The sequence below is a fragment of the Scardinius erythrophthalmus genome, assembly GCF_964197995.2.
Source record: "Scardinius erythrophthalmus genome assembly, chromosome: 8".
Lineage (NCBI taxonomy): Eukaryota > Metazoa > Chordata > Actinopteri > Cypriniformes > Leuciscidae > Scardinius > Scardinius erythrophthalmus.
In genome coordinates, this window is record NC_138228.1 from 41921622 (window position 1) to 41936940 (window position 15319).

The following is a 15319-nucleotide window of genomic DNA, read 5'->3' on the forward strand; positions in this document are numbered from 1 at the left end:
TTAAAAAGAGCTACACAAATTCAATGGCTTGCTGCCCTTGTGGAAGCTTCTGGGGCATGCGAGTCCTTTCCACCATAATATGGTTTGTTATATGAGAGGAAATGATGACGAGCGTAATCCTTTGCTGCTAGCAAGTTTGTGTTGCTTCCTTAAGCTGCAGATTTGCCAAGACTGTGCCCGATTTTGAGTTCTTTCGAGCGGTGCTCCTCCACTTTTAAGGTTCAGTGAGTGACAGTAATTTCAATCCAAGCTAATTGAGTTGTTGAATCTCCCTTTGAGTCTCTTTTCTTGCTCGCTTCAGGGTCTCTGATCAATAGTAATACAGTATTGTGATATGTCAGCTAGACTTATTCATATATTTACCCCATTCTTTCTTTATCAAAGGGTTTCAGGCGAAAAGCAGATGCTTTTCACAGGGGATTGTCTCACCTTGTAAGAATGGCTCAGTAGACCTTTGGGGATGTTTGAATGTTTCGTGCGGACTGACACGTTATGGAGTTTAACTTCTGCACATCTTTTAAAAAGCAGGTAATTATAGTTTACCTTTGATGGCCATTAATGAAGAGAACCGTTAAAAGTGCTGTCAATGCGTTTACATTGAAAATGTCTTGAACTCCACAATTATTCGTAGCCTTTGTTCTATCTTTTTAATCATCTTACACCCTTTATCTTAACCCACTGACATCCATGCATCCTAAGGCCGAACTTCAAATAAAGCATGCTGTCTGATTCATCTTAATGTCGTTCTGGTGTAATCTAGTTGTTTTGTGGAAACGAAAAGAATCTACTCCTCAGAATGCTTTGATTTTCAGACTCACTGCGTAATCCCACAAGTCCATTTCCTTTTTTTTTTTTTTTTTTTTTAGCCGAGACCCTCCTTTGTGAGCCCACCCACCCTGTTGATTTCAGACAACTCAGGGCAATTACCTCAGGCCTGCATTTACAGTGAAGTATGAGGAGCTAGCCTTGCTTTTTTCCCCTTTCCTCAACCACAATGACTTGTGCTATATGCTAAAACACATATGCTAACCTTCTTTGTATAAGGCTCCACTGGCGAGTTCCTCCATCTCATGGTCTTCATGTCAATATACAGCATTGGACTTCTGAGGTCTTGTGGGGAACTCTGTAACTCATTCCACCCCTCGACTTTTTCATACGTTCTCCCTCTCCTCAACCTGTGGTTTTGTGGTTCTCGTCTTCATCTCGTAGCCAGATACTTTTCATTTAATTGAAAGCCAAAAGTGCCTCAATGTTTAACTCTTCAAATGTGCAATCAGCGCCCCGCTTCTGCACTTCACTTCTGAGAAATCTCTTGGTCTGTTTTTTTTTTAGTTTTATTTAATTTTTTTACGAAACGTTCTTGTTTTTTCTTAAATGCTACAATAGCTCCCATTCGCTTGATGACTGTAAATCTATTTGGTGAGTTTTTAAATGAAGAAAAATGTCATCGGAATATCACTTTCCATCTATCGCACCACAGACTGCTGGGTTTTTTTGGCGGAGAAGGTTATTGACGGAAGGACATGGATTATGATAGATGATGTGTCATTTGGATTGGGTTTCCTCTGCTCTTTGATGTGAGACCTGGAATAACAACCTCCAGACTTGCTGAGCTAATCTGACAGAATTCTGGAAAGTTTCCGTGATTAGAACAAAAGTCACATTGAAGGTTTATAGAACTATTGTAGAGAAAGTGAAAACTGGATTTTGGACCTAGACATGGTGTGTTTTGGACCCGCTATGCATTGAAGTGCGTGTGTGTGGATATGGGAAAAAGCTCTGAATTGTGGTGTGTGGTGAAGTGTTGGAGGAGGGGGACTTGACGTCCCTCTACCCAGCTGGGCAGCACATGCACTGGAGACTAGAGATGTGGTGAGCATTCCATGGGCTGTGTGTGGAGAATGGAACGCTCCCAAAGAGCCATTGGAAAGATCCATTGCGGTCTTGGTCACGGAAATAGTACAGCCCCATACTCTAGGAGCTCTACTCAGAAACACTGAACAGTTTATACATTATCCTCTTTACTTTTCTACCCTTCTTTGCTTGTTTAGTTAAAAGTGCTTTAGTTGAAAGTCATTTCTATGTTGCACTGGCCGATATGGCAGTCGGCTTGGACGTATACTGACACCTATTGGTGTGGAGGCAGCATCATTTAAAATAAACAGTTTTTGGTTACCCATGCCATTGTATCCAGCTTATTTTGCAATGTGGAAGTAATCTATGTCCAGTGAATGTGTGAGACTTCCAATTAATTTGTTGCTATAGGTAAATAACTAGTGCAGTTAACAGTTAAACTATTTGCGCTACAAACCAGTGTTATAATTATGACAAAACATTAACATAAATAGCTGCATCCACTTCTTGTAGAATAAGATAACTTTTATTAGGCTACTGATATGACTGAAATCTTCATATCATGTGAATGAACGTTATTTTAAACATAATTGTATTACACAAATGATATTCATTTAATTAGGGCTAACTTAAAAAAAAGAGGAAATAGTAATATTTACACCATGCCAAACATTCATGTAAATTATGAGTGCCTGCAAAAGTGTTAATGATTGCTAACAACTTTGCTAGTGTTAAGTATGTTGTCTTGACTGAGAGAAAAAAAAGTGAAAAACCCATTCGTAATGAGTCCAAGCGCCCTAAAACCTCATTTAAAAATCAATAATATTGGAAATCCAATATGAAACCATCATGGTTTTGCCATTTTTATTTCTACCTCATCTTTACCTCATAGTTGTAGCTTTGGATAAATTATTTCTAATGCTCTTCAAGTTCTAAATCTCTGTGATCTTATCTAGCGCCAGATAACAGATGATGGCACTGGCCGGTCGCATACTAAATGTATGTGTTAATTGTGAGTGGTCCAGACTCTTTCACTACCCCCTCCAGTTGGAGCGTGAATTCCCAACTGGACATGTTAATGGATCAATCTGCTCTGTCGAATGAGGGGGAGAGACCAAAGCTGCCCACCGGCCCAGCTGTAGTGTTTCCACAATACTGGCCTTTTTAAACCCTGATAATCAACCATGCTCTTTTATGTCCGATGGACATCTCATATTTTTTTCTACAAATCATTAAAAATAGATGAATCTCTCAACATGACTTCCCTCTAAGAAATCTTCATAAAACTCTTTCATCAGAGAGACACAGGAGGGGGCTTGAGGATTTCAGCAGCACCTCACATCAAATATTGATTTTCTGTTCTCTTTTTGTTTTTATATTTGCCCTCCCATTAGGGGGCTGTGCTACTGTTAGTCACGGAAACCTTTGGAGTTTGGAAAGCTGATCACAGGTTAAGTCATCATGTAGCCTTAATGACAAGTGCACAATGCCAGTACCAGTATCTACAGAATATAAATCCTATATACATGATATACATTTAAAGATAAAATGTGTTTAGTACACAAAGGTGAATTTCTGTTGACCATAATTCTCCAAAAAAAAAAAAAAAAAAAAACATATAAGGGGCTAAAAGGGCTAGCTATTATTTGAGTCTAAGTTACAGGTCTTTTATCAAATCCATGTATGATGCTATTTACAAGGTACTTCAAATAATGCCGTGGTACTTTTTAGTGATATATGTCCAGAAAACATATTATTACCATGGTGTCATGTCCAAAAAAACATGATCTGTGCACTGGAAAAACAAGTGTTCTAATGGCAGTCGTGGCCTAATGGTTAGCGAGTCTGACTGGTTACCCAAAGTTTGCTGGTTTGATTCCAGTACCGCGGCAGGAAATGACTGAAGTGCCCTTGAGCAAGGCACCGAACCTCTAATCGCTCCTGGGCGCCACAGCATAATGGCTGCCCACTGCTCCAGGTGTGGGTTGGATGGGTTAAAGGCAGAGGACAAATTCTGAGTATGGGTTACATGCTACTTTCTTTCTTTCATTTACTTGATGAAATATTTGTTACAAGGTGTAAAATATACATGCACCAATATTTCATGCTGTAATACCTGAGACATTGTCACCTATTATTATAATTATTGTTATCATCATGTTATGTTGTGTTTAGTACCACAAATTAATAAATGCAAATAGATGATATTTGCAAGTATTTTGTATTTTATTTTTTACATACATACCCAGCCTGGAATCTTGTGTCATGCTAGTTCATGCATAGCATTTGAATCGCTCATCCATGTAATCCATTTAATAATTATACTTACCTCCAATCCGATTTTCCTTGTGAATACTTTGGATTTGAACTTTTCCAGACTGAAATTTTGCCCATTGATGATGATGGACAGGGAGAGGATTTGCCATGCATGGCCGTCTTAGCATATTCCCCAGTGTCGCTTTTGGCTGAACTTGAAATACTTTTTCTGCTGGATGTGCAGAGTAGACAATGTAGCCCAAGGTGCACTGGGACCATCTGCTCAGCAGTGGACACAAAACACAACCAAACCCACACTCAATATACACATCAGAGACAGACATGAAGTTGCATCAGACATGATTTTATTGAGTCTGTGTGTTTGTGTTGCAACTGCACGCTGTTGCATGACGCTTTACTCTGTCATATGCTTATGGGTTTTAGTCATGTTGAGTGGGTTTGGTGAAATACTGCAATTATTATTATTTTATACTAGAGAAAATATATTTTAGAGCAATGCTTCTGTAACCGGTCCTACTTGACCTGCTCCGAGCGGGATTCGAACCGGGGTTGCCTCGGTGTGGGTTGCATGCGCACTAACTAAGACACTAAAGACGTGCCTCTTGAGGCCAGGGGAGTGAGGTTTAAACACACAGGTCATTACAAACACATAAGAGTTTGGTTATTCTTTGACATGAGAGTGACTAAATGGTGACAATTTTCATTTTTGGTGAACTAACCCTTTAAGGTTTATTATAACATAATAATTCAGTACTCTGCAATTGATTTATTATAAATTGTATACACTGCTTATTTTCCCTTTGTCTTACTCTCTATGGTTGGATTCACTTTAATTTGACTCCAACCTTCTTTAGAACCACCCACAACAGTAACCCCCAGACAAAGGCTGTCTCAGGTGTAATACATTACTTATGGCCCACCAGTAATGGCCATGGCCACATTATTTATTGATTAGATATTTTTCACATGAAGACATCTAACAGCTGTTATTGATTTTATGCTGAAGAATATCACTGCATTATTGAAAAATTGCCATCACTGATCATTTAACGCTTGTGGGTGTATTTATCTGGCAATCTGTGCAATAAAATATTAATTATGTTTTGTTCGTTATGTCTAAACTACTTCGCATTTGCAATGACTCACGTGCTTGTGCTTGCAGTGGTCATGTTGTTTGGTTACGTTGGTTGTAAATCACCTGCTGGGAAACGCTGGTCACTTTAATGTTGATATCCACAGGAGACTGTGGTTCGTAAAATATCTCAGTTTGTTAAAGTCATTTTATAGATGTTTACATAGTTACATAGAAGGTAGCCTGCTGTCGTCCTTTTGTCCACAAACCTATCCTTGCGCAAACATCAGCATATTCAAATCCACTGGCAAAAACATATACATACTCCAAACAGAGCATAAGTAAAGCAAGCTGTCACTCTTTCGTGTGTACCACAGAAAAAGCTTTTTACTGAATGGGGACATCAATAATTAAGCTGAATATCGTTCTGTGTAAAACTCTCTTATGCATTTATGCATGCATTTATGTAATTGTGCCAGCTGAGCCTTTTTTCCTTATCTTTGTGTCTAGTTTCTGTCTCTCTTTTCCAAATAAGCAGGACAGTTTCTGTGTAGTCATTTTGTTGGCCTTTGTAATTATTAACCACGTAAGTTTTGTCGACCCTAACTTCCTCTGACTCTGACAGGTGGCCTGGTATCTCGTATCAGGATGATGTCATCAGCTGTTAGGGCAAGTACGGACAGATATTGTGTTTGTTCTTTTTGTTTTTCCTCAGCCCAACCGAAACCATGACAGTGTCCTTGTTTATGTTGCAAGAGAGACGGAGAGAAAACGCTAGTGAGCACGACCTTGTCTCCAAATCTGGTATCGGCCTGTTTACTTTAGTGGTTGATGTTGACCTCTTTTGAGCCTGTAGTGAGACAAAACAAAATATATGATTTATTATCTAATGGTCAAAAGTTTGTAATCATCAAGATGTTTTTGAAAGATGTCTCTTATGCTCTCCAAGGTTGCATTTATTTGATAAAAAAAATAGTGAGAGCAGTAATATTGTGAAATATTTTTACAATTTAAAAGAACTGTTTTTCATTTTAGTATATTTAAAAATGTTTATTCCTGTTTTTGGCATCATTAATCACATGATGTTTCAGAAATCATTCTAATATGCTGATTGCTCAAGAACAGCTAACAGTTGAAAACAGTTGTGCTGCTTACTATTTTTCTGGAAACCAGCATTCAAAAGTTTGGGGTGGGTAAGATAAAGAAAAAAAGAAATAAAAAATCCTGAAAAAAAAGTGTATAATGGTTTCCACAAAAATATTAAGCAACATAATATTTGTTTTTTCAACAATGTTAATGTTAGTAATAATAAATGTTTCTTGAACTGCAAATCAGCATAGTAGAACGCTTTCTGAAGGGTCATGTGACACTGAAGACTGGAGTAATGATGCTGAAAATTTGCCATCATAGGAATAAATTACATTTTAAAATATATTACAATAGAATAGTTATTCTAATTGTAATAATGTGAATATAATAATGTATGATTATTATTTTTTTCTATTTGTGGTAGGCTCAATTATTATTATTTTTGCTAGAAATAGCTTTTTCAGAGAATAATCTCTATACATTATTCAAAAAATCCAACAATCTAATCCTGTGATAACTGGGAATGTCTTGAAAATAATTTGTCTGAAATGAACCATTCTAGCCATATATACAAACCTAGTATTGCAAGATGCAACAAACATTTAAAGTTTTTGCTGCATCTGTTGACCTTTATAAAGAGTGCAATATGCTTGCCAAATAACAGATTCAAAGCCTGTATGTGTGTGTATTACATCATCTATCCTTGCCAGAGCCGATCAGCCCTATACGCACACTATGCACGTTGCATAGAGCCACGCAAATTACTCAAGGCCCCGCCTCCCCCTCGTGTCAAAGCGCGTCAATCAAAGTTTACAACATCGATGAGAAAATTAAGCGGAACTATCCGCTTAACTATATGGTCACAAAAAAAAAAAAAAAAAAAAAAAAACACATTGAGAGTGAAACGTGCACTTTCCAGCAAAACATCTGTGGGGACCAGTACACTATGGGCGTGATGGCACTCCTCATTATAGGCACACATAGGCTACTTTTAAAACAAGACAATGATTATCCAGTCTTAAAGTCAGTTTAGTTACAACTCTGCAATAAATCAAGATGGAAAGCAATATATTGACATTGACTATTGATTTATAGGCTATATTGTATTTAAAATGTTGATTGGCTGGACATACTGGTCAATATGGATGCACATAAATAATAACCATCAAGTATCAAGTATTGCTTTTATCATTTAAGACACAGTGACATGCTATGGAAAGTCATTTTAGCTTTTATTCATTCACACATTCATTTTTATATCAATAATTAAATTTATACTATTTAAAATGTGAATTATCAATATTAAGAATGCACTTTTTCTAGTAACAATGTCTATTTCTGAAATCAGGAATTACATTTTTCTTAGTACTAGTTAAAGGAGGGAGGATTGTAGTGGGAGCACTGGGGTGTCAGGTGTGACTGTGTGGCAATGGCAAATGGTTTACACGGCTCCTGGGTCCGGTAGGAGGGCCCCTTAACAGAATTTTGCTTAGGGCCTCAGGGAGGTCAGGATCGGCTCTGATCCTTGCTGCTGGATTGTGGATATAAAAATGTAGTGGAAGAGCTGGCAAGCCGAGCTGCGAAAGATGAATCAGTGTGTAAAAAAGAGTGATGGAGAAGAAAGAGAGCAGAACACAGGTATGCTGATACATCCCCTTGACATTTTCACAACGCCTTCAAACCACTCTCGGGGGGAAGCAGCGTGGGCCTGTACGCTCCTTCCTACATCACATTGGACTAGTGCCATGTGGGGTTGGATCCATATTCAAATACGGAAGAAAGCAGCATATGATTGTATAATCAGAGCCTTTCTTTAGATGAGGGCAATGTCCTTTTAAAGAAAGTCATTCGACTTGGCGGCCATCTTTATAATGCCCTCAGCCAGTTATTTTCAAGTTATGCAAGCCGAGCTCCTATCTGCTTGAATGAGGAAAGGCCAAAATCTCAAAAAGATGTTTGCTAAGCCTACGCTTAGAAGGAAACATATGGCACATTAGCATTAAAAGTTGACCAAAATGCTATTTTCTATAGCTCAAATTAGGCTACAAAACCTGGCATCTTGTGTTTACATAAATTAAAATGGAACTTTTAAGATGGTTTATTTAATGTTTAATTTATTTATTTGTATTTGTTTAGACAAAATAATATAGAATCTGCATTGTATCGGTTATCGGCCATAACATGACAATAATTGGCTTCTGTGCATGCCTAGTTGAAACTTTCTTTTCTGAGTGTTACAATATTTCCCATCAATTTTTTTTTTTTTTTAACAAAAGGCATGTTTCCTCTTTAAACTGCTTGTGTTGAGGGGCCTTGATGCTGTTGGGATCAGTACCCTTTGGTCCCTAAAAATGTCAAGCGAAATCGAAGAACGTACTGGTGTGACGTCATTTCAAACAAAATCAGACAAAACAAAGTTTGTTTGGAGTTCTTTTCGGGAGTTTGAAAGAGAACTTTCCAGAAAAGCTCCAACTGGACTTTTGGAATTACCACTGGTCCACTGCAAAGGGCTCCACTGGGGCTTTAGGGTGTTGATAATGTGTACCAAACTGCTTGACAAAGATAATATGCAGAATCACTTCCTGTGTAGTGCATTGGTTCAGGTAAATAAACAGCCTCAGTCAAGCAGATGGTAGATGGTCTATCAGAAAAAGGGATATTCAGGGGAATTGTGTGTAAAGTTGTGTGCGTTAATGGAGAAAGGTGCGAGAGCAAAGCGCGAGTGAATGTCGAAATGCTGACCATCTGTTGCAGCAGGTTTCTGCTGAAGGTAAATATTAGCTAAGGTTGAAACAGTGGGTGAAGGAAGCTGGAAAAACAGGAATCAAAAAGGCATGTAGGCTATATAGAAGCAGCGCTCAACATTTCAGAATGTCTGCAGAAACATGCACAAACAAACACGCTAGAACGAATTGTAAATGCACAGCCAGCTGTGGGATTCATTATATTCTCCTCATTGACTTAAGAGTTACTCTTGAACTCCACAGTCTCTTCTCTGTTTTTAGCTGCTAACATGATACAGCGTTGTAATGCGCCCACAGCGTGATCGGGATGTGCTGGCAGGCACTGTATCATCACTCTCTTGCACATAAACATATTAGTCTCCTCACCGAAGCTGAGCTCTTCTTTTTTCCTCACTGAAGGACCTAGATTGCTATTAGATTACCCACACACAATGGGGCGTATTTTGTAGACTCTCTAAACAAGCCTTTCTGCGGTTTTCTTAATGAGATGGGCTGAATGCCATAGTTTTTTTTTCAGAGTCCTGAAGCAGGTCCAGTGTTGTGCCTCGTGCCCAGGGAGAGATGTGGATCCGGTCAGGCTGCCATCCCAGAGAATGGTAGCTCTGTTTGGAGTTTGCCTCTGCACTGATGCAGGAGTCCTAGTTGCAGTCCTAGTTCCACCCCCACCCCAGCCACATGGTCCACGTGTGTCATTGAATAAGGAAGATTCTGTGATTCCATCGTGAGAGGTTCCCTCGTTGTCCAGCACAATATTCGAAGGCCCCCCTCTACCCACATAGGCTACGATATTTCTGCTGTAACTGTTTTTTAACATTTCAATTTAGATTAGAGTTTGATATTTTTAATGTATTAATAATCATGTTTCAATTTGTAATACTTTAAAAGTCATCCTGCGGTCCCTCTGGAAGTTTGTTGAACCCTTTGGGGGCCCCAATCCTCCGGTTGAGAACCTCAGCACTAAAATAAATGTCCAAGATCTATTAGATCCATTGGAAGTTTAATAATGTTATAAAAAATCAATTTTACAGTTTGATTATTATTATTATTATTATTATTTACAGTTTAATGATTTGTATAAAAAAAAAATGCCTTGAGGTTGTTTGACCAACTGCCAGTGATTTTTCTTTCTTTTTTAAACCTAGGTAGGTAAATTTAAAGTTCAGCAAGCTACTTATTGATGCTTTTTTCATCAGTGAACCTGTAGGTTCAGAGAATATTCCATCTGAGGTGTGACCGTCGCCTGTGGTGGTTTGCACTAATTCGCAAGCAAAACTTTAGGGATTTGCTCAGGACATATTAGGGTTTAGTGTGCATTACATTTATTTTATGCATTTCTTTTTCCTGGAGGTCCCTGGTCAGTGTTTAGACTAGAAAATCTAATGCAGCCTAGGAGTGGACCCTCCGGTAGGAAAACTACATCCATCCTTGACTTCCACCTACATGCTCACAGTCTTGTTCTTGAAGTGTCAGTTTTGAGGGAATAATCACAAATATATTGGACTTGTTTAATGCCCTTTCTCAATGGCATTATGGCTGGATGAAACGTACATTGCCGCAACGCGATTAACTGAGATTGTTTAACGCACCTTGAGAAATGGGGAAGGCTTTAGCCTCTTCTGACTTCATATGTCTTGAAGTTATTTCCATGCGATTACTCCCCTCCACATTATGAAATTCTGCATGTAGTCCAGCTAAGAGACCTGGAAATGGAAGTAGAGTCAATGTTGTCTGAAACACCGCCCTTGGGTGTGTTTGTCAGGACTACTTGATGATACTTTAAGACCTAAGGATTTGCTCTGTGGTGTGTTAATTCACTTTCATGGTTACTCAGATGTCTGTGATCATTTTACCCAACTTTTTTTTTTTTTTTTTGTGCTGTCGAGGGCACCATTGTGCCAACTCCAACTTTCTCTTGCAGTCTGTTTGCCCTTGCTTCTGTTTCGTAGCAACTTAACGTCTTTTATTGTTTACAGAAGTGCTTATATTCTCAAGTTTTCTCTCTGATTGCCCTCCATTGTTCAACTCCACTGTGCAGGCTATAATTATTCTTTATCTCCTACTTTCTTTGGAAGACCCCTTCAGCCCTGAGGTGGAGGAAGAGGAGGTGGAAATGGGGTCAGGGGCCCGAAGGCTTTCGGATTCTCATTGTGTGGATTTAGGTTCTGGAGCCGTAAAATTACCCCTCTCTCACAACTCCCCCAAAGGGAAGGCTGATATTTATTTGTTGTGGTCTAAGTGGATGACTCAGAGAAGAGAGTTAGCAGGATATAGTTTCCCTGCTGCTTCTACTATTCCTCTACAGCAATGTCTTTATGTAGCTTAAGTTAACTAGGCCTATATTTCTCTCCATATATTCTCAATATTTCGTTTTTGTTGGCAAGCTTTAAGTCATATTGTTACTTCACAAGGCATTTCCTCTGTTTCGACCCTGTCACAGTAGCAAATGCAGGCGGAAACAGGGTCAAACCAAGGGGTACAAGGACACAGGTGTTCCCCAAGGTAGCTGTGCAGAGGTTGCCAGCCGTCTTTCTGTCAAACTCGATTAGTCAATCAATCTGTCGTTTCACAGTGCCTACTGATGGGTCTATACACTCTGGTCAAAAATATCTCATCCGTACAGGCCTGAGTAAATGAGAAATGAAGGGTTTGGTGTGCATCGGTTAAAAAACTGACATATCACCAGCTGGATCCCCTTCTTTATAAATGGTGTTTGCTAAGGCAAGGATCACAATGATGGTCACACTTAGGATTAGGGGTAATCTTATGACTTGGACCAGTAAATAACCACCAATAACATTATTGTGATGGTAACTTTTGCATGGGCGTAAATATCATAAATATCTATGATGGGTGTTGACAGTCATGGCCAAAAAATAAATACAAATACTTTCATGTACTTGTTAAACACAAACCTGAAATTATACCAAGTCTAACACTTCATGAGAAAGAGGAGTCTACATCAGAAATAAGATTTTTTTTTTGTTTTTTTTTTTTAGGTCAGTACTATGGATTCTCAAAAATTGTATCTTTCTTTTTAGTGTGTGTGCTGTGGCGACCTTGAAATTTCTTTTCCAATTCTCAGCTTACAAACACATAGACACACACACAAAATACATACTTCTGTACACTGTATGAACAGTGCACATTTTGCCTGCTTCTCTCTCTTTCTGTTTATATGTGTGGCTAGTTTCAACCCCGCTGGCCATGAGATCCATTTTAGTTTTGTACTATAAGTTCCATCTCAAGTATAACTTTTCCCAGATTAGCTTTCAAATACCTTTTAAGTCTTGAACTTAGCATTTAAACACTTGTCCATACTTGTTAAACATTCATGACTGATGTTACCAACGGGCCTGTGCTCAAACCAGTTTTTCAACTTTTCTTAAAATGGCTAACGAATACCCTTATCAGTATGAAGCTGATCCCTGATCAGTAATTTATATTGCCGGTTACTGTCATATTGGCCATTCCATGAAACTGGCTCCTTTTACAATTTGAAAACATGATTTTTAAAATGCACTTTATATGATAAAAATAAATAAATAAATAAATCTATCAAACAAACAATGTGTTTAAGTGTAAATCAATCTAAATTTATACTTTGTAAGTTCTAATCTCAGTGTAGGAATAATCAGAAAGGTCACAGGGTTGATAATTTTTCATTTTAATTTGATATTAATTTGAATTTGATATTGTGCTCAAGGTCATGAGACCAACATTCTTCTTAGAGAATTTAATACTGATATAACTACAAACATGCACTTTTTAATGAGCACTTGTTTACTATACACACTTATGGTAACAGGTTTGACATTTTAGGCTGCCAAGCAACAAAACATAAGATTAAATACTAAAGTAGGCTTTAAATCGTCATTGAAAGTTACATTCTTGAAATGAGACTGTCTTTTTTATACATATTTATATTAGGGACACAATGACACCCATTTGGTCAAATAACCTGTACTTTTCCCCCTCCTGCAGTATTCCCAACTTTTATGGTGGCGTGATTAAGCACAGAAGTTCAGAGTTACTTCCTCTTTGCTAAGGTCTCTCTGTAGGAGGTAATTACCTCTTTTGCCAGTCATAAATAAGAGAGAGGGGGAGAAGGGAAAGAGGGAGGTGAAGCTATGTGGTTTAGTATATGTTTGTGCAGGAAGCGAGGCCAACAGGACAAAACAGCACCTGACGGCGAGGAGAAATATATCTACTCTTGGTCTTTTATGACAGGTTTGTTAAAGACAACAGAAGTCATGGACCCTCCAGAGACACGTTTGCCTCAGAGTTATTAACGGGCCAGGAAAGCTTCTGTTATGAATGGCCTCTGTAGAGCTAAACAGGAACCGAAAGTGTTCATGGATGCATGGCCCTTCTGAGGAAGCATAACAGACTGGAAATGTAAGGAGAGCCGGTTATCTGGTCAGGTGTTAAGGAAGTGAAGACAAAGAAAAATATGAATGAAAAGCAGGGGGTGAGGTAAAGGGGGTAGTTAAACAAAAGTATGAGTAATGCCACGTGCATGAAAGCGAGACAAAAAGGAAGGGCAAGAAGGAGGGGTTTGAGTGTTGACACATCATTCTCAGCTGGAGGGGGTAAGAGAAGGTCACCTGGGAGACAAAAGACAAGGGGCCTGACAAAACAAGACATTTGAAATGGGCATGCTGCATTTTGGGTTATCTAGAGAGACAAAACCACTATTGTTTTAACTAGGGGCAATGGTTGCATCCTCTACGTGACAGATACCTTCAAACTCCTGAAAGCCATTTCTGGAAAAAAAATAGAAAACCCATCCGTTTACTACTAATTGCCTGCCTGGTTTATTGTAGCTTAATTCAAGTGCCAGCATTGTGGGCTCACTCAGACTGGATCCCACATTGTTTCCATTAATAGGTGCTTGAGGCTGTCACCGAGATGTTTACCAATGAGAAATAATTAGGATGGAGTGGTGTGGGAGGCTTGGCAGTCAGGATCAGTGTCGGTGGGGGGTGGGGGGATCTACTATCATTACAAATGCAGGGAAGGTCTACATCCGGAGCTCTTGAAGACCTAATGCTGCCTGTAAACACCGCTGCTATGCTTGTAATTAGTTCTGTTTGTCGACGAAGGCAGTGTTTGAAGTACTCTTGTTGAATGGGCATGCTAGCTATTTGGACGCACTCACGTAGCGTGAAAGCCAGAGTCGAGTCAATGAGGAGTTGTTACTTCAGCTAGGGTTGTTAATTTTCACGATGCGTAGTCGATTGTTGTTCAAATTAATAGTCAGTTTATCAATCAAAGGAGAACTCGGCAACTCTAGCGAACTCTAGTCACTTCTTCGCTGATTTTCCCTTTTGTTGTCGCAAGTTTTCCCCACGAGCTCCCCCTACAGCTGTGGGGGGGGCGTATATTTCACAACACGGTCGTAAAAAACTCACTTGCGGCGTCCTCCTCCCCCCCTCTACCGCTGCTCATGTGCGTTTGTTTTGATCGGAGCAAGCCAACTGTATTGTGTGGAGCTATGTCTACCAAGGTGGGTAATGTGGTAATACATCATACATGCGTGTGTGTTTATGTCGAATTGCCGTAAAGCAATTCGTGTTTCGCGCTCGTTCTCATTCTCGCTTCTCACGAGACTTCCAATTTCTATCTTGCCGGGACAGTAGTCCCCAAGTTGCAAGGTTGGTTTTCCGCCTGGGAACGCTGGGGGGAGCGGGGGAAGTCACCAATATCACCAGAACAGGTTGTTTAACCATCCAAATTATTTCTAGACAGTTTTATTAAGTTAAAAAAGTTACCAAGTTCTCCTTTAATCGTGAATACAAACAAAACACATATAGAAGACCAGATACCATGTGCTTGTAGTCCATGTTTTAACTATATAATACATAATACATTATTAGTCTGCTGTGTTTTAATGTATTAAGTATACATTTCATTTCAAGATAGTTTATAAAAACATATTTTAAAAAAAGTAGAAGAGTGCAAAAGGTGCAAAGTTCCGACCAGTCAGGCCTTCATCAGGCATACAATCTGGTTTGTCTGAGCATAAATGGGTGGTATAATGCCCTTTTCACAAGAGTCCCCAGAGTGTGTATGTGAAGTTTTAGCTCAAAATACCCCACCCCACATATATTTTTATATAGCATGTTAAAGTTGTCACTTTTTTAGGGTGAGCAAAAACGTCTTGTTTTGTGTCTGTCCCTTTAAATGCAAATGAGCTGCTGCTCCCAGCACAGAGGGCGGAGCTTCAAGAACTCTTGTCCTTAGCAGCTTCGATTACTTCACACAGACAAGCACAGAACTTTTA

General features: G+C 39.0%; 1 protein-coding gene across 2 annotated transcripts in view; it reads left to right on the forward strand.

Moving 5' to 3' along the window:
• The window catches only part of nectin1b (nectin cell adhesion molecule 1b), a gene marked incomplete at its 3' end in the record, with an annotated part of 250842 nt that overhangs the window by 55810 nt on the left and 179713 nt on the right, over positions 1 to 15319 (forward strand). The window lies entirely within an intron of this gene.